This window comes from Protopterus annectens, chromosome 4.part1 (assembly GCF_019279795.1).
Source record: "Protopterus annectens isolate FY-2018-M chromosome 4.part1, PAN1.0, whole genome shotgun sequence".
NCBI classification, from domain to species: domain Eukaryota; kingdom Metazoa; phylum Chordata; order Ceratodontiformes; family Protopteridae; genus Protopterus; species Protopterus annectens.
Window position 1 is genome coordinate 320445891 of NC_056734.1, and position 21587 is coordinate 320467477.

A 21587-nucleotide genomic window follows, 5' to 3' on the forward strand; every position below is an offset into this window, starting at 1 on the left:
TCTTGTGGAGCTGATTCAGCACTTTCTTGATGATGGGGGAATATTTAGTGTTTCTCTCTGTCCGTATTTCATTTCTGATTGAATCCAGAAGTGGTGGGGGGTAGACACTGTCAAAAAACATGGATCTTAGAATGTCGAATTGTTCAAGACACACTACGTCGTCAGAGGTCAACTGAGAGGTTCTGATAAATTGACTTTATACCACCCCCTCTTCTGATGGAAGGGTGGCAACTGGTGAAAAAAAGAAAAGTGTTACAATAAGTGGACTTCCTGTAAATCCTGGTAGTGAATTTTTCATTAACTCCTTTTCTGATGTCAATGTCAAGATAATTAATCTGGTCAATTTCAAAGGAATATGTGAACTTTAAAACGGAGGTGCTGGTTTGTAACTGTAGTATGAATTCTTCAAATTCATCGACACTTCCTTCCCGAATGCTATGTAAATCATTGAGGTATCTAAAGTAGCCAGCACATTTGGAAAAGAGGGGGAGTTTAAAGAGTGATTCTAATTCCCATGTTAATAAGACAGCATTTGCAAACATGAGGGTACATGCGGCCCCCATAGCCTCTCCAAGAGTCTGCTTGTAAATGTACCCTCAAAGGTCAGAAAGTTGTCGTTTAACACCAAGTCCATGAACTCACTAACCAGTTCATAATCTGTTTCAGAAAGTAAGCAAAATAGTTTTACAATCTCTGAATCATTCCAACCCCAGATCATGGGGTATTATCATAAATAAACTTTGTAGATCACAAGTAACCAAAAGGAATGCATGTTTTGCCGATATTCCTTTCAGTTTATCCAGAAGGTCCCATAAGTCTCTTATAATGTGTGGGAAGGAAACAAACAGGTTTTTCAATTTTTGGTCTATAAACTTGGCCAGAAGCTCTGCAACTGATCCACTTGCAGCTACGATTGGACTTAAGGGGGGTACAGATGGATGGTAGATTTTAGGAATACCAAAAATCTTTGGAATAATAGGAAAATCCACTCTAAGGTAGTCATATAAGCTTGTGGAATTATATTGAATAAGAACAACTCATCCAGTGCCACTTTAATGACCCTGTAGGCTATATTAATTTCATTTGTGGAAACAGCACTGTGCACACAATCATCATGCAGAAGATGTAACATATGCCCAGAGTAGTCAGCACTGTCCATATTAATCAGGCCCCACCTTTGTCCAGCTTTATGCGTCTACTATTATAATTGTGAGTAAATTGTTGGAGAAGCTGTTTTTTTAACCAAAAGGTTAAAAATTTGTATTGTTTTGCAATGTTGTTTATATTTCTTTTTCACATTGCTTCTCAAAAACATTGATAACCGAGTATAAAGGGGAATTTGCTGTACCTTTCCTCGTAAACTTGTCAGGAGTGTTACAATTAACTTCTCCCCAAACAGTGCTTGAAAATTAAGCTTTCTGGTGAAAATTTTTAAGTCAAGGATAGTGTCATCCACCCTGGCCCTAATGGAGGAGATAAAGTTAAATCCCTTCATAAACAAACTATGGTGCTCAGGGCCTATCACCATGTCAGTAAAATTGTAAATGTGATATCCAAAAAATGAAGTAATATTTACAGCACTTGAAGGCATAGCAGTGAAATACAGGGTGACTAAATCATCAGTTACCATTGCTGATTCCGAATCATATGCCCTCTCTTGTAGTTACAAAAACACAAACTGCAAACCAGCAAAACAAAATTAAAAAATGAAGATGACCAGTAATGCAGACAGTGATTTATTAAGCGCTTTCATCCACAATCTTCTAGGACTTCATCAGAATACAAATAAATTCAAACACACAGCTTATTTAGCCACATTAAGCCATAGTGCAAAACACAGCCCCTCCCCTCAATAACATCAGTATAGCAACAAACGACACACTTAAGATGAATGATCAAATAAGGATCTTGTAGTTCCTTTTCTTCTTCGTCCTCCCCTGGGGATAGAGGTGGGAGTAAGAGTACTCAGACTGGTGAAAGTTGGACTGTTGTTTTCTGGCCACTCTCTCTGACCTTCTCAAAGGTATTTCTTCTAAAGAGATATCCAGTTGAGCTGTTTCATTGTGATTGTCAATATAAAAAGTCTCAAGAAGATTGTTTTTGTTTGTTGTACCTGGAGGAGCAGTGTATACAGTTATATTATGATAATCTGAGTCATCCCTCAGTAATTTCTTGTCTTTTCTGTTTTTAACCTGGACAAGTTTGTTATCTATGTCCTGAAAGATGTTGTTAAATAGGGACCTGATCTTGTGAATGTCTAAATCAGCAATGACAGAATTGAATAGTTTAGTAACTTCCTGTTTAAGTTTCACCAAATGCCTGTCATTTTCTTTAATGAGCAATTTCAAAGGTTCTAAAACCTAAAATTCCAATAGTTCATAGCGAAAGGGTGAATTTGCTTCTACACCTTGTGGAAACTTCCACATATGGAGCCCTTTATGTACATGTTGTCTTCGTACACTTTCACCGAAAATGTAGTTATCCAACTGTAGTGATTTAAATTTGTATAAACACTTATCCAACACAGAAATTTGTTCTTGGAAAGATAAATAATGACCATCTGTAAACTGTACATATTTTTTCTGTTTCAAAAAATCCCATTTATCCAACCAAGAATGTACATTTGCAGTAGTAGAAAAACAGTTACAGGCTTACCAGCAGAGGCATTTGAAGTCAGTTCAGTCTTATGTCCCGCATTAACTGGAGTTGCTCCACTGTGAGAAGAATGGCTGCTCACCCTAATAACATTGTGTCCATGATTGAATTGTGTAAGTGCCTGGGTGAGTTGTTGAATTAACAAAGTAAGATTTCCAGGTTCAGGTGTAAAAAAGTTAGGTGCATCTTGAAATAGTTCCTATGTTAGCATCTACTGAGTACTCTTGTTCCTTCCTTTTCTTTCTTTCATCCATAGATCCATGATGAGCTTGTATTGGGACAGGGATGAGCTTTCTTTTATGTAATGGGGTGTCTGTTCAAGAGCAGTGATATCCTCTGTAACATATGTACATGTCCCGTCAAGCCATTCTCTAGATGTTTCAGAAGAGGTTTAGATCCATAGACTGATTATTTCTAATGCCATTTGACTTGCTGATGCGTAGCGAATCCATCAGTAATGGGTATGAGGATGCATTGTATACCAAACACAGATCATCTCTTAGCAGTCTGTAGGATACTGAGTATAGTGACAGGGCTATGAGTCGGCCCATGTAGGATATGTTGTTTAGGCCTTGTATCCATTTTGTAAGGTACCTCTGTGGGTGCTCAAATTGATGCATGTGTCTCAACAGATACATGCTAATGGGGGCATTATACTCAATGATTGACCTAATAAAGGCTGAGTAAAGGTGAACAGTGACATCCCTAGATCCAGACACACACTTTGTTTATAAACTGTGCAATATAGAAAAACATTCTTGCAACTATGGACTCGTGCTGGTAGAAAGTTTGGTCACTATCAACATAAGTTACCAAATCCTGAACTACTGAGTCAGGTCTTAGGAGTGCATTGTAAGTGTGGTAGTTCCCATGGAAAGATAGCTTCCCAAAGGATATGATAATGCATTTCTTGGCATTTAGTTTCAGTTCATGATTTGGCACCAGATATTTATTTGGGACAAGCCTTCGTGCAGAATGGCCATGTCATTTGGGACTTAATGACTGCTAGTAGCTTGCCGTCATCTGCAAACTTAGTCAGTTACAGCCCTTTAGAGCTGGATTTTATTTCAGAGAAGTAGATGCTGAGCAGGAGAGGACACAGTGGAGAACCCTTGTAGCTTCCACTGGTGATTGGTCTCCTTGTGGATGTAACTTCCTTCATTTTGATTTCCAGCATCCTATCTGTGAGCCAGTTGGTAATACATCTGGTTACATAAGAATGTATTTCCTATTTATTTAGAGTTTAACTATGCCTGAGTGGGGGATTGTGTCAAAAGCTTTGGCCAGGTCGAAGTATGTGTTGTGTACCTTTCTACCTTCATCCATTGCTTTGGTGACATTACCAAAAAAGTGCATCAGGTTGAGTAAGTGTGACCTGCCTTTGACTAATCTAAAATGAGGTGGGTCCAGTGTTTGGAGGTTTCCTATGTCCTTACTGTTTAGTTCCATAGTAAGTCTTTCCATGGCTTGGCATATGAGGCTGGTCAGACTCATAGGTCTGTAATGCTTGGCTCTATGGATACATAAGGATGCATGAGAAGTACAAAGAGCTTTAAAATATGTTAAACTCTAAATTCAGCCAAGTATTTAATGTTTTAAAACTGTTTATGCTTCTCACTGTTATTCTGTTGTGGCTGTCGATCTGTGTTAATGCTACATCATAAGATAAGATCTTAACAGTGGTAATGAGGTGCTTAACGAAATCTTGTTAAGCACCTTTCTGAAGTAAAATACGTGCTTATCAAGCCTGTCTTTTCCCCAGTTGAAGGGTATAATCATGGCACTCCATGTACTACAGTTTAATGCAAGATATTAGTAAAATAACTTTAAAACGGAATAAATTATTTTTCACTTTTGTACACGGAACTAATGTTGAAGAAAATGATAGTTTTATTTAAGATATTACATATAGTATACTAATTGAAATAGTCTCTAACAGAATACATGCAAAAAATAAATACATACTTTCTTTGTATGGTATCCACAGAAACCTTGGACTGCATATAAAGAGTATAAGAACCCAGAACAATAATGGTATTTCTATTTCAGATATTGAAACTTAGATAATGACTTCAATGTTTAGAAAAACTGAGGCAACTCTTAGAAGTGTATTGTCAATGTGGTAGTTCCCTGATGTAGATGACTTCTCAAAGGATATGATAATGCATAAAATAATTGCAACTTCTAAATGTCAACATCGGTTTTGTCAACACAATTTGGTTGATAAAACAGATGGCTGATAGGTGTATGAAACTGAATATCCTCAGCGCTGGGGAAAATGCCCTTTTCCTGGGAACTGTGAGTTCTCAGAGTTAGTACACATAATTAGTAGGGGGTGTGTGCGGTGCAAGAGGGCTTGCCTCCATGAAAAAAACAGTGTTTACAACCATGTATGCTTTGAGGTTGTTCACAGAGCATGCAAAATGATGGAAATGGGGTCTTTATAAAAGGGTAGGGGGAAATGTCATAGAGAAAATGGGAATTCTGCGAATAATACACAAAGAATAATGTTTTGGAGGAGGAATGAAGTTTAAGGGAAGGCAGGAATTGAATGAGCTATGTAATGCTTGATTGATAATGACTGATTGAAGATTATATGTGATGTATAATGCTTGCAACTATGTCAATATGGTTTCCAGTCATTTATATTAATGAATGATTGCCCATAGATCTCAAAATATTAGATAATAAAATGTTTCTGATATCATGGAATATATATATAATGTAACTTACACAAACCGATAAATTATTTAAATTTACATAGTTATACAATTATAAATGAAAAAAAAGTGGATCTTTACATTATTTCCCTTTTATACAGCTATAGGTTGTAGATTTAATACTAAACTGGAAAAGTAAAATATTTTATCTATTGGTTTAACTGTTTAGATATTCAAAAGTAAAGACAATAGAATTACTAAAATTCCACATTCTTGTCTAAACACTGACTATATATCTACAAAGAATAAAAACATATTTGACTATATAATTATTAACCATTCCTTTCAAAAGTCAGAGGAAATTCTCAAAAAATATTAAATATATTTCTCCAACATTATCTAATTTACCAAATAAAAGAATAAATTTTAAAGATCTTTATAATTAACTAATCCTCTAGAAAGAGTCAATCCCCTGGTTCATTGCATAATGTATTGCTTTAAAAAGTAAATATAAGCATAATAAGATGAAGGTAAAATTCTAATTTTTAAATCAGCTTCAATAACTGACTTCAAAAGTTTGGGAAAGTTATTCATGGAAATATTTACATCAAGATTTTTTTTAGACCTAAGTGAGAAAAAAAAAAAACACCAAATAAATTTGATTAGATAGATTTTTGAATTCCTTTCAATGTTTTACACAAACTTGTCCAACAAATTTGAAATATTTAGTTGCTTTATATTATACAATGCACCAATACCATAAACTTAAAGATTAGAATTCACTTGTCTAGATATTATTTTCTATAGAAAAAGAAAAAAAAGAAAGAATCTAAAGTGGTTGAAGTAAATCTTTATGTCATACAGGTAAATAGCACTCTGTAGCAAATGCTTGACTGAAAAGTTAGTAACTGTGAAAATATGCAAAATTGCATTATACTAGATAGAGTGTGTATATATAAGCATTCAAAGGTCAGTGACATAGTAAAGACATGGCAAGAGAAGAAATTTAGAGCTGTATATGTTTGGCAATGTGTGTTTTCTGTCCTTTTGCTTGAAGATGCCTGAATTAAGCAAACACCCTTTTGTTGCCAACCATTTGTGCAAGGTCACTCAGTCAATGGATACTCTTAAGAACCCAACCATCAATTTTGACTGGGTGGCCACCTACTTTTAACATGGGGCATGCCAACCCTGGAGCTGGTGCCAGTGCCACAATTCTCTGAGAAAGCTCTATTCATATTAGGAAATGGCTTATAGAGATTCAGCTGTTAGAATAACATCTTCTTTCATGGCCCAGGTAGGGGAGGTTATCATGTCATAATTATCAGATATAAGATCGTAAATCTTACACAAAACACTGGCCAGTTCAGCATTCCAAGGCCAACATTTTTCTGTTGAAGTCTGAAAAATTCATGATTCAGGTCTTTGGCTGTGGTTGTTCCTTACAAAGCTGGACAACAAGGTAGGGATGTTTTGGGGCCAGGGATTCTTGTGGAGCCTAGGTATATGCCTGTACATATAATAGAGAAGGAGTATCACAGACATTTTAATTACAGCTTGTCAGTCAATTAGCTGTAGGCAGAGTTTGCACCAGGAACAGACCTGGAGGAATACCTTTTCCATGAGGGTTCTAGATTTTTGTCTGCTATATCAATTGGATCAGGATGTAGAGTAATGCCTAGATATCTGAGGGAAACCTCACACCATTTAATGGACAGCCTCAACAAAGTCTGTCATAGCCTACAGTATGTGGAGTAGCATTAACTACAAATGCTTCAGTCTTGTTTAAGTTCAGTTTCAATCCCAAGATATGACAGAAGTCATCTAAGATGCCCAATAAAACCAGGGAATCCTTTACTGGGTTCAGTGAAAGTATCAAACAGTCATCAGCAAAAACAAAGTCTGAGTACTGACTCCCATCAAGTTCAATCCCTATAGGGCTTTATGGTGATTCAGTCACCAATTCAGGGGTTCAATAGCTAATAGCAAAAAAGAACAGGAGCCAATGAGCAAACATGGCAAGCCCCTCAATGTAGGGGATAAAAGTCAGAGACTACTCAGTTAGGTATTACAGCTGATATATGTTTGGAGTAGTGGACTTGAATAGTGGGTAGACAGAACTCAGGGATTTTAATACTTTTTAAAAGTTACCATATATTCTCCTAATTTTGAGTTTCAGATGCCTTTTTGAAGTCTACATAAAGGTTATCACTGTTTCTGGAACCCGCCTAAACCATGCATATATACATTGAGAATTCTCAGGTGGTTGTTGTTTATGCTCATCCTGCCCTCAGTGAGCCCTGGTTTGGTTTTCAGTAACAGACTTGGCAGTATTGACTTAAGCCTATTAGCTATTGCATTGGTATAGATTTTAATGACTACATTGATTACGATATGGGCTGGTAATTGGCAACAAATTTCAGGTCCCAAATGGGTTTTTCAACGAGCCATCAACAGGGCCAGTCTTAACTAACTGCTTCACTTTTATTATATGATTAAATCCTGAAATATGATTTTACGGGTTCCGACAGCTCGGAAGATTGACATGCAAAACACCGACACCAGTAGACTGACGAAGCAGATGACCCACAAGTCGTAATCCCAACAGCGAAAACACCGATGGGGTAACTTGTGAGTGCGACCTGGTAAGTGTGTGATAGTGAGGGAGTTAGGGTTAGGGTGCGGGTAAGGTAAGTGTGCGATAATGAGGGACTTAGGGTTAGGGTTTGGGTTAAGGTTAGTGCATAGATAGTTTTGTGTAAGGTGTAGTGTAGGATTTTAGGTTGTTGATGTGCTTGTGTTGTGTGTAACAGTGAAATTTTTGTTTTGTTAAGTGTCAGGATTGTGGTTTGTTGGGCATGTGAACGTTCGTGTTTTAGAGGTTTCATTCTTCTGGCGTCGGCAATTTGAATGTCAATCTTCTGAGCTGTCGTTATAACATAGGGAACCCAATTTTACACACCTACAGCAGAAATAAAAATTGAGTAGAAGTGAAATAGTACTTTTTGGGTTGAGTGGAGCTGTGGCAGTATCATACTTTATTAGGTATTACCACTGAATTAATACATTAAACATTTTTGGAAAATATATTTACAGCTATTAGACTTATATAGATACATACAATCTCATTAAACCAGCTATTTAATTGGTCACTCATGAATGCAGCAACACTATTATTTAAAATTCAGACAGAAATATCTATTTCAGTATGTCAAATGCATAAAAAAACTTAAGTGGAAGGATTACTTTATGACAAAATACAATATCAAATATACGTTTGTTTGTCATAACAAGTTAATTTAAATTTATAAATGCTTAATTTATTATTTATTTATATATAATGCAAGTGCCCATTTTGCAAACACACCAAGGCACACAGAGGTGTTTGTTGTACATATATACTGCTGATATATACTGCTGCTGCATTCCCACAAACTCATGACACTTGCTGTTTAGGTAGTTGTGTGTGTCTACAGGATGTAGAAACCATCATGCCTTATTGTTTACTTCATAGGTTTATAAGTTTTTGAACATATTTGATGTCTGTTAGCCATCTGGGAACTTAATGCTCTGAATCCATTGTTAAAGGCGATTAAGGTTTTTCAAATAGGAGAAGCTCTTCAGTGGTCTGTATTTCAGGCTTAAGTGTCACCTAAGACAAGCCCTGAAGCTCTGTCACTTCTCTCTTTGCACCTTCTCCAGTTGCATTTACTGAACACACTGTGGCATGCAGCAGTTTGGTGATAACTCCATTGATCTCGTCTATGATATCAGCTTGTCGTTCATTTCAGGATAGCATCGGTGACCATCTATGTAAAGCTGTTGTATTCTAGGACCTCACAGCCTGGTTTTCGCATGAGTAAATGCAGTGTATTGTTGCTTCCCTCTGTAAATAAAACATTCTACATTTGCCACAACTAATTCATTTTTTTTAATTCATATCTGTGTGGAACTAGTAACAGTTACTTCATCTACATGACAGCAAGGTTGTTTAGATTTAGAGATAGTCTTTTTGGGATCCCTCTCCCATGTTCACCATCATAGCTCCTCCCCAGACATTCCAAGGGTTTATTGGTGGTCCTCTAGATGAAAGGCCCTGTGGCCCTTTCATTCTTATCAGAGCAGCAGCCTGATTGTATGGATGGTGCCAACATTTGTGCTGGGCTGGAATTTCTCTTTAAGCCCTAACTCCTTGTTGTTACACAGTAATCAGTGTATTTCACCCATCACATTTCAGGCAGGTGAGTGAACTTGAGGTTTCTTTCTTCTACAGCCTCACACTATCTCCAAAAGGTACCCAAGCCACTAATCATGCTATGGTCACTTGGATTAAATCAGAACTTTATCACTGTATGCTATAAGAGATGTGCAAAGGTAGAATTATCTAACTGTGGAATCAGTTCTATGAAGGTGGATTTGGGACTGTGCATTTTCTTCGCAGCTTGCCTCTGTCATTCTGTCTTGAGTTTCTTATATTTGCAGAGAGACCTTTTCCAAATTGTGAGCCAGTGTACAGGTTTCTCTCCACTGTATCAAAATCATTAAGAACTATGGTTAGGTCACCAGGCACCCTGTCCAGATTTCCACCCCCTCAAAGCAGTTACATTAAAAAAAATGTCTGCTGTGAAACTTTAGCAAGTTACTTGCTACAAATATTAACAATATGTTTTCTATACTTAAACCACTCCACACTAAGCACTTAAGTGTTTCAGACATCAACACAAATGTAGTACTGTTACTGATCTTATGAAGCCACATTATCTGTCACCTGCTGATCACACTTTTAGCAGCTTGTGCCAAGGACATCACCCCTTTATCCCTTCATAATTATAGCTGTGAAATCAAGACAATAATTCCTCTATTAGGAACAAGAACCAGGTCAATTCCTTCACTCAACCTGGCAAGGGTCCTATGAGTGCTATACCCATTCAGCCAGTGCATAGGTTCGGACTTCTATCAGTCCATTCTTTCCTATGGAACACAAGAAACAGGACAGTTGGATGAACAGTACATGACTGCGAGGTGTCCCAGCACTTAACTTTCTTCCCGTAAGTGTCTGTGCCTTCCTGCAATCTCTGCTGACTAAGGGTGCATGTACGACACAAAAAAACACAACCTCCTATCAATGTGACACACAGATACACCTGCCGATATCTTTGCAGTGCTACATCTAGATTCTTGTGGGTGTCAGCCATGCACTGAGTTGAACATTTCCATCAAACCAGGATCGGTGAGCCAGCATCAGCTGCTCACTCCCATCCTCCACTGCCTGACTTCTCCAGAGAAAGTGAGACTAATTTTACAAGGGTGGTGCAGGTCACAGATAGGGCTTTATCTTTCTGCATTACTTAACTATACAGGACAAAAGTTCTGAAGACTTTTGAAAGATGTGTGTTTTGTAATCTTTAAAAATAAAAAAAAAAACTTTACAGTTTTGTATATTTGTTCTGGACAATTGGTTTGGCAGACCATTAAGACTCAAACCATTGCAATCCCACTAATTGTTTCCCCATATCTAGTATGGCCTAAGTTGACAGCCCAGAAATGAATTTATGGATGCCTATCCACTTCTCAAGGTTTGCTTTTAAAGAATCTTTGGAAGTTACTTTGTTTGACAAGGTGTAGAAAGATTGTGACCATTATTGCCTTGTAAGCTAAGCACAGGACACTGTTCAGAAATCTGTAGAAGACAGGTTATAGTGCAAAGGCTTTTAGGTACTCTATATAACTTAAAGAGCTCATAGGTGACATTTCCTTAATCATGAATTGTTGTGGGTTCTAGGTTGTGTAATATGTTTGGATAAGCATATGCCAAAGGGGGCCTTGCATCAATTCTGCTCCAGATTACAGAGGGAGGAAATAACTTTTTTTGATCTGGAAGATATACCTTTAGCAATTAGTTGGATGAGTAAGAAAGATTTCCTGTGAAGGTCTATGAATGTTTCACTGCTCAGAAGTATATCTAGGTCTCCAATAACTTTGTCATCTCTGACACCTTTGAGGTGGATATCATTTATGTGGAAGGTGCAGGTTTTTCATGTTCCTAAAGAGTATAGCACAACATCTGTGTGCTTAGGTTCATGACCTTGAATAATGACCTTGAATAATGTGCATTATGCCTTATTTACATTTAGAAAAAAATGACTGTATCAAGTCCATACCTGGATTTCAAATTCTGATTTTATTTCTGCTTGCAGAAATGTTTGAGTACACTTGTATGATAAGGGAAGTTAGGCTTATTCCTTAGATACACAAAGTTTTTTTTTTCTTTTATTGTAGAGTTTGTCTATGCTGGGGTTCTGTAAAAAGGACTTGTTAATTTCTACAGCATATATGTGATGGAAGGGGAGAGGTGCTATGATGCAGGAGTTAATTTGAGATTAAATTTCTGTGGCATAAGGGTCTGCTTTTGTTGCAGGGATCATCAGGGTTGGAGCTTTTAAATTTCCATAGTCTGTCTGACAGTGCATAATGGTTTGTTATTGTGTAATCCCTAAATCCAGCTTGTTGGACACATTCTTTGGGAGGGGTTCTTGCGGAAAATACAATGATATTGTTTTCAAATTTGATCTGTGAGTAGCCATGTAGTAGTGGTTGCACTCTAGACTAAAATGCCTCAGAATCTTGGCTTGTGCTCTTTGGGCACACACTATCCTTTACTGTGGTGTGCTGGTCTAGGGGTACAATTTTTGCATGGTATGTAATAGGTCTTCATTCAAATCCCAGAGAAGCACAGAGATAATCTACAAGTTAGCATAGAAGATAAATGATATGTAGTTCGTAGTTCAGGATTTGAGACGTCTGTCTTTATGTCTCTAGTTGTCTATTTTCCTCTCTGCTCCACCAATTACTCCTCCTTGCACTACTTCTCCTAAAGTCCCTCTTTAACAAGTCTTTTATTATCTTCTATATTAAAAATACCCACTCCATGGGTCCTCAAAATATCTTTGATAATATGCTTAAGAAGTGATCATTTTCACCTAGCAAAATTCCTCTATCAGCTCTTCAACCTGAGTCTGTCCCCTAATTACATAGCCATGGAGTGAAAAAAAGTGGTTGCGGTACCCAAGATGGCCTCCCTGCATTCACTAGGAATTAAAGGCCTATTAGTCTAACTACAATTATTTGCAAGGTTATTGAACACACTATATCTGTACTAATAAACAATGATATGGTGACCTTTTATACCTGGATATGTAACAATTTGGCTTCATTAAAGGCGGGTCATTCTTGATCAGCCTGATTGAGTTCTTCAAAAGAGTTAAACAGTTGTTTGATAAGGGAAATACACTCCATACCACCTATTTTGGACCTTTTCAAGCCTTTGACACAACCACTTATTATTATTGACAAACTCTCCCAAATCAACATCAATCTATAAATTGCATTCTACATAGGTAACTGGCTATATGACAGAATCAGTAATTTTTATATAGGAAATGTTTGCTCTAGATGAAACAAATATTGTCAGTGGTGTCCCACAAGGCTCTGTCATAGCCTCTAATCTCTTTAGTTTATATTTTATTGACATAAAAGTAAATTTCAAGAGACTACGGCTAATCAAGTATGTTGATGATTGCAGACTTTGAATCAGATATTAAATCCAGTTCTGCTACTGAAATTCTCAAGTAAGGATTGGACCAAACAAATGTTTGTGTTGTTAATCACGGGCTTATTTTTCAACTCCACCAAATGCATCATTTGGTAAAGGTTGGATCACTACCCTTGCATATCATGTAGCTAATATTCAACTTAAGTCAGAAACAGTCACCATGGGCTTTGGTATCTGTGCTGATAACAAACTCATTTAATGGCCTTGGTTCTGTTTTGGTTAGAAAAAAACTTCTTCCTTGCAGAACATATCATCTCTAGTATCTTATCAATGTTAAAAACGTTATAGTCTCACATTATTCCTCTGTTATTAGCCCCAATGTAGAACATAATTCTCCCTTGTCATGTACCTTGCTAAGCAGCTAAACCAAGTGGAGAGACCTCAAAACTCCCTGGTGAGTAAGATATCATGCCTTAACACCTTTAGGTACTCTGAATGACCAAAAGCCCAGTCCCTCCACTCTGTGCTGTACAAGCTCCTAAGATGAGATATCTGCTTTGTCTTCTGTGCTAGAAATGACCTAGAGTTTTTTAAACTCCACTAAACCTATACTGTTACATCAGCAAAACCAGACACCTAACCAAACATATTTCCTATTTCTGCAATAGGGTGTCATTTCATGTCAAATAGAATACATCCAAGCAAACTTTAGATCTATGTGACAGAGTGGATGTTGAACAATTTTCATCTGGGATGTGTGCAGGAATTTGTTTAATGGGGTTACTATTAGTCTTTCATTTGTAATGGGACACATGTTTGGGCTTCTTAGTCATCTCCTTGGCAGTATCCATCATAAGAACCAATGAATCTATGGAGATGGCACCTTAGGTGTAGGGCAAGCTGAGGTGTATTATTGAGAACAAAGTAAAAAAGACAGGATCTCCTGCTAGGATAGGGTATTAGTTGGTCAAAGGAGTTGGTGTATATAAAGTTAAGAAACTACTGTGTATGTTCAATGCTTGTGGTATATGTTTGCTAGAATGGTAGTTGAAATTAGAATCTCTAAGTTTGCTTTTAGAGTTGTGGAATCTAATTTGTTGACATAGGTGTCATAGGTAGTACAAGTAAAGAAGGGGTTCTGTTGTTTGCAAAGTTATGATAGTTTTACTTTTTTATTCACACTAAGATATCCAGGACTTCAAAGTCAATATCTTGCTGAATTCAGTGCAAGGAATTAGGATTTTAGATAAATAATGGTATGGTCTGTCCAGATACACCTCTTTCCTCACTAGAGGGTCTGAACAAATGAGATCTTCTCCATGCATGTCAAGAGGAAGTGTTTCCTCTATACTGAAGCCACAATCAAGTAACTATACAGATGTGCACAATATTAATGGTCAGGAAGGCTTTGAGGTCATGCAGTTTCTTGCTTGGATTTTGCAATGAACAGTGCAAAATTGATAAAGGCCCAATTAAGATTTGTTAAGTTGGAAGGTCTAGAGGACTTACTCATCCTAAAAACACTATGGAGGTAGACCATGTCTGACATTATGCAGAATTCCTGCAGCAAGAAGTATAAAACCCTCTCGACAAAACAAGTAGTATTGTTAATCATGTACACCTAGATCAGCATATATTGGTTCCCCCAAAATGACACCTTTTACAGAGACACTAATTTACTTCTATTTAAATAACTCATGTCACTCATATCTACAATGCTTTCTGGCTTCGGATCATACATCTTTATTTTATTTCAAGATGTCCTTCCTGCATTTATTGTGCTCATTTTATGTCTTATTATTTTATTTGTGAAATGCTTAGCGGATAATTTTAAGTAAAGGTGAAGCTGAAGCTGCAGACAATTTTCATTTGCTTTCCTACTGAATGGTACTCAAACAAGTACATACCTGAAACTGTGCTACTCATTTCACTGAGGCTTTTAATTCAGTTCTCATCATCTTCTCCTTGGTAGATTTATTCACTTAACCATCCGTGAAAACCCAATGGGATGATCTGCCAGTTATCTCAGTTACAAGATCTTGCAGGTGTAGATACTTATCTGTCAACTAAACACTATTGCTTCCTTTTCTTAAACTCTGCATTATTATTGCATATATTTGCACAACACATTCAGGTTATATTTAACTGAAGGATTACCTCAACACTTTCCATCATTTTAAATAGCTTCTTCCTCCAGATATATTTCTAAAATGAATCCTGGTATTTTTTATTTATCTATAACTGTCATTTACTCAAAAGACAAACATGCGACCCAGTACTGCCTTCAGCTTTAGTAACCGATTTTATTTAGAAGTCAGAGTTGCCCAAGTTTCGTTGTCTCTGCCTCATCTGCAAATGTCATTAAACTTGGCCTTTACTGATCAAGATACACATCTTATTTAGCCTTTTCTTAGTCTGAGCACTAGATAACTGCCTGGGTCACCAGTATGCAATCTGTTGTTATTGGTTCTGTTTCTGTAAATGAAAAAACAATCTTTTTCATCTAATGTTCATGACCTGTATTATTTTTTCAACTGCAGTATGTGATATATGCGTATATATACATATATATATATATATATATATATATATATATATATATATATATATATATATATTTTTTTTTTTTTTTTTCATTTAACCTGGTACAATCTATCAGACTTGTGTTTTTTCTCAAATGTCCTGGAGCTCTTTTTTCATAACTGCTTTTATGTTAACATTTTATAACTATTCTTTCTTCATTGGATCCTGTCAATTGGAACAGAATTCCTGCTTGAGCAAAATGTCTCTGATTCTTTTCTACCACAACTCTACCCCCAGACATTTTGCAAAAAGAAGGATGGGTGTAACTAATTTACTGATAATATCTTATTAAGTTCCCTTGCTACATCTGTGCCTGGGCTACGTAAACCACGAGGACATTAATTCTCTGTAGCTACTCTGTGACATCATTTCATTCTGACTGCAATTTTGCTTTTGCTGTACTGCTGTAATGCTATCATTTAAAGTGATTCTAGTTTACTAAATATATACTAAACTCTGAAATATGTATTAAGTATATACTGACATCTTTATATCACTTTTTTAAGTTTGCTTTTGCATTTGTATTACATCCATCATGGCTGAAAAGAGTTATTTTTGGATCAGACCACTTATCTAATTAATAAATGAGGCAAAATATATACATACATACATGAATGCACATGTATATACATAAATAAATAGCATTATGTCTTTACATTCTGTCATGGTGCACCCTGGCTTCTCAGTAATAACAAAAAATAGTATCAGAAACCTCAGGTTTATATTAAATTATCGAACGGAATGAATGTCGAATGGCCGAAATATTGAAAGTGCCGTTCAAATTACTTGGTTTTGTGGGGGGCTGCACCCCCCCACACCCACCGCTAATTATATATACGAACTCCGAGATCGCACTAGAGTGAGGAAAGGGCAAAATTCCCGATCTTCAATGAACCCAAATCCCACAAACCAGAACTCAATGAACGGCACTTTTGATATTTCGGCCGTTCAACATTCGTTCCATTCAGTAATTTAATATAGACCCAAAATCTCAGGATACACCAACATTTTAGTTAAGTAGGCAACTTTTACTTTGTACAAGACAGCAGCTCTCTAGATATGATGTTAATACTTCAGCCATTATAAAAACACTGCCTCTTGGGAAAGATATAACACATTACAGGATACACACACTCTTAAGATGACAATGATATACACTAGTCTTAAAATGCAATGGCTATAATACCTATTCACAATATATACAGACTCTAGCAACTTTACATATCATCACCTTCCCCCAAAGAGAGAGAATCTTGTGTTCAGAATTACAAAGTATGAAAGTGTGAACAGCTGATGCACTATACATGCAACACTCTAGACTGATCCTGCCAAAGCATATTATTATTTTTTATGAATACAATTTATGTGATTTTTTTTTTTTTTTTTTACAAAGCAACAAGTTGAGAAAAATATTACTAGCGAGATGTATTTTACAATAAAACTGTATTGTTACTTATCTTTCCATATTGCTCTATCACAATTCTGGTAGCAAACTAATACATTGATTTCAAATCCACCTTGAATCACATGTGCAGCATAGAAACTAGAGTTATAAATGAAACTAGAACCAGTGAAAGAAAGACTACAGCATGAGGTATTGTAACTAGCATTGTTGATTTCAGAATCTCTAGGCAATGCAGTGTTAACAGGATCAGGAACAGCCACACTCAGTTATTTTGACTGGGTGGCAGATAGTCTGTTATTAAATTTAGTTAGCTTTGAACTTCCATACTTGTTATGAATATTCATTTGAGGTGACAAGACTAGCCACCTGGCAGTGTGAACCACTCCAGGTTGTTCTTGGCTGGTATATCTACTGTGAGGTGTTGGCATGTCTACCCTATAGCCATGCTGTAGGTGAACTGGATATCCTATAAATTACTCCTATGGGGTGGATGGATATGTTTAGGTGCTTGTACGTGTGTGTATGTGTATGTGTGTGTGTGTGTGTGTGTGTGTGTGTGTGTGTGTGTGTGTGTGTGTGTGTGTGTGTGTGTGTAAGTATTTTTAAGACTTTTTTATTAGTTTAAGATAGTTACAATATATACACAGGAAGAAATTCAACATCATATACAATGAAAGAAATACATTGAATCATCAAGGTAATCTTAAACAATTACATTAAGACTCTTGGTATTTCAATAGCAACATTTCAAGCTTATTCCAACCACTAAATGTCTTAATATGATTTATAGATCTTATTCTGATCCTGATCGTTTCTTGTTCAGTTTTGTATAGTATAAGGAACTAAGTTAAATTTCCATTTTTTTTGTAATAACTTTTTTAGCAACTGTTAAGATAGCCCAAAATATTTTTTTGCTCCTTGGCTTTACATGAAGTGGAACATTCATTAGTATTATTGATCCAGTTAAAGAACAATTATCAGACCATTACCCCTTAAAAACATACTTATCTCTTCCCAATATATGTTTAATTGTTCACAATCCATAAACATGTATCCAATCAGCTTTTACATCTTTATTACATCTCCAACAAACTGAAGTCATTTTACTAAACATACAGATTTTATAGGGAGTAACAAACATTCTATGTATTTATTTCCACATAAAAACTTTCTAGTATCAACTTGAAGAAATTTGACTAACTGATTTAAGTAACACAATTTTATTCTTGGCATCTGTTGAGTCCCTCATTCCACTACTATCTAAACAGTTCCAGAATTTTGCATCAACATTATTATTATTATTATTTATAATTAGCTTATATAACTTGGACCTGCTTCATTTGTAGGTCAATCTACCCTAATAGGGGAATAAAGTTGTGCTCCTCTTTACTCATGGATAATATTAACTGATTAACAGATTCATCCAACTTATATTCTTTAATTAAATATTCTGGGTACTTAGCTTTTCCTTTTTCAAAGCAATCTGACCAAAATTCTAATTCATTTCTTTTTAGTAAATTCATTTTAACATTGTTAAGAGTTTCTTTAAATATAGAGGTGTGTGCAATGGGAAAGGGGAAACTAGTGTGGCTAGATAGGAAACATGTGTGATTTCTTCACAGTTTGTACTTTTAATCTATAAATTAATTCTTATAATGATTATATATATATATATATATATATATATATATATATATATATAGATATATATATAGATATATATATATTTTTTTTGTGTGTGTCTTTCGGCTTTTCACGGTTAGGTGTCACCACAGCGGAACTCCGGTCTGCTAATGACTGGCAGTAGATTTTTATGTGCTGACTTGCCAGGCCTAATGTACAACCTTCAGTGAAGGAACACCCATTCACGCATGTTGCCACACAGAAGACGCTGTAACTGAGAATCGAACGGGCAACGTCTAACTGTGAGGCGACAACGCTACCGCAGCACCACCACCACAGTCCATTTTAATAAGTACTAACCTATCTTCAAATGTAAAAAAAAAAAATCATTCAATTTTTTAATACGTAACATGCATTCGATTACTTTTTCAAAATTACTATTAATAATCTTACTCACATCTCTATAGATTTTTATTCATAAATATGTTTGTTCTTTTCCTTCCCAATTATATTTATATATAAACTTACTATCTAGTAAATGATTTAACACTGAAGTTTCAGTTTTATTATTATTAAATTTCAGCAGCAATACTTCTTGAAACTTTTCAATTTCCTTATCTATTTATTCAATTGAATAATTTAAATATCCTACAGTTAGTAAAATAGCATCTGCAAAAACTTACATTTTAGATTGACAGCCTCTGTTAATTGAGAGTGCATTTTTTTCATCGCTTCTTATTCTTATACTATTAGCTAAGTGAAGCAAAACAAAACAGGAGATCCAGCCACGAAGATCTTACAAAAGATGATAACGAACTCCAAATAGAACCAAAAATCTTTTATTGCAACGATACAAGAAGGATAAGCACTTTCGCATGGGATACCCCACGCTTCTTCAGATGGCAATACACATCATAAAATTTCTTTAAATACATCAAATACGCGGGAAAAACCTTACTTTAAAAACAATTAATCAATTAGAGCAAAACTAATTGTTAAAGCTGCTAAAAGGCACAGTGTTAAATTTCCCCTAGGTCATGAATAGATAAACAGTAAAGCACTTCTAATACATTTCCTGGTTCATCAATTTAATTCAAAGTGCTTTAAGTGAGTGTATATGCTAACATATCAAATCATTTCAAGCAAATAAAACTCCCGGTAGCACTATTAAGTAATTCATGTGCTACTATAAATTATCAATAAATGTAAAATAAAAATGGGATATAAAAAATATACATATATAAAATATAAAAAATAAATGAAAAATCAAAAAATGATAATGAAATTATATGATTAACTACATACATAAACAAGTCCACTAAACGGATGTATATAAATCACATAAAAATGTTACATCTATGGATAAATTCCAAAAATGCCCTAAAATTACCTAAAATGTTTTACTATAGTACATGAATAATGCATAAGAACGCAAAATACAATAAATATCATGTATATGTATAAATTTAAAAAATACTTTCTATCTTACAAGTAAAGGTTTGATAGATACATAGTAATTCAGGCCTGGAAATATATGTGCACTGAACTTTAGAATCCACTTTTTCTCACTATTAGCTAAGTGTTTAATAACTAATGCCAATATTATAGGGTACAAGGGCCACTCTTGTTTTTTGGCTTTGTTTAAAGTGAATCCTTGAGAAATTTAAGATCCAACTTTAACATATGCCTCAGAATCACTATACATGTTTTAATAGCCCAATAAACTGTTCTGGAAATGAAAATTGTTCTTAAGTTTTAAACATGTAGTTCCAGTCTACAAAAGCAAAAGCCCTCTTGATAGCTAAGTTAACTTAGTCCAATTACTTGTTCATTCCTTTTGCTAAATCTAAGTTAGTTGCTAACCATTTTTATGTTAGCATAAGTTAATTTATTGACTACAAATCCTGTTTGATCTTTATTAATTAATGTACTGTATCTCTTAATCTTATTACAGAAATTAAAGTAGATATTTTATAGTCTACATTTAATAATGACATAAATCTATACAAGGGCACTAACTTGTTATCCTTTCTTTGTTTAAGTATAGATGAGTGTACAGAAAATGTCCACAAAGGAGGAATTATTTTATCACTCAAATTTTTTCTGAACATGTCACTCAGTAATTCTGAAATATTTAATGGAAGCAGGCTATATAATTTCATGCATAAACCACCTAACCCTGAAGATTTAACATTTTCCCTTTTTTAAAGCTTCTTTAACTTCTACAATAGTAATAGGCTTATTCAGCAGAGATATTTGTTGATCGTTAAGTTTATTGGTAACAAGATACTCATTTTTTTTAATATTAAGTATTTCCTCTATGTTTGAAGTAAGCTTATTCATATGAGGATTTTGGATGTTACTGGCTAAAGCCCTTTTACTTAACATCTTACTTCTATTAGCTATTCTATGTTGATTTTTTGAAATCCTCTCATTACTGCAATTTTATTTTTTCAGAAGCTATCTGCACTTTATTTGTTAAACGTTTTTTTTTAATATTCTGTCATTAATTAATTAATTACTTCAGTATTATCTAATTTCTTTGTTGGTTGCTCAAATCACACTTTATGCATTTATTTATTATTTATTTTACATTTGTTTACCAGGAAAATCTGACTGGGCATGGATCTCATTTTCAGCACAGGCCCAGGCAGAGAGGCTCCACAAAGATTAGTACAGCAAATACAGTAAATACAATGCACATGTTAATAAAGTAGAGTACAGAGTCAAAAGTAAATAAAATACAGTTTCAAGGCCAAGAAAGAAAAAAAAGTAAATATACTATAAGGAGCACAGTGTGTTAGAATAAACAAAACAGTTGAAAGGACATTTTGTTCCTCATTTGGTTACATTCATAATTGGCTAGTACAGTAAACACACATTGATTAGAGTATAGAAAGGAGCTGTTGCATGCTTTCAAAGAATGTTAAGGTATGGCAGGGTAAGGTAGATAAGTTCTTTCATCTTGTGTTTCTAACAACTCTTGATCTCATTCTTTTAATTTATTACTAGCCCATCTTCCCATTCTATCTTTAATATGCATTGTTATGGAGTCCCATCGTACGACTTTACTAACCTGACATCTCTCATATAAAGATAAAAAAATTGT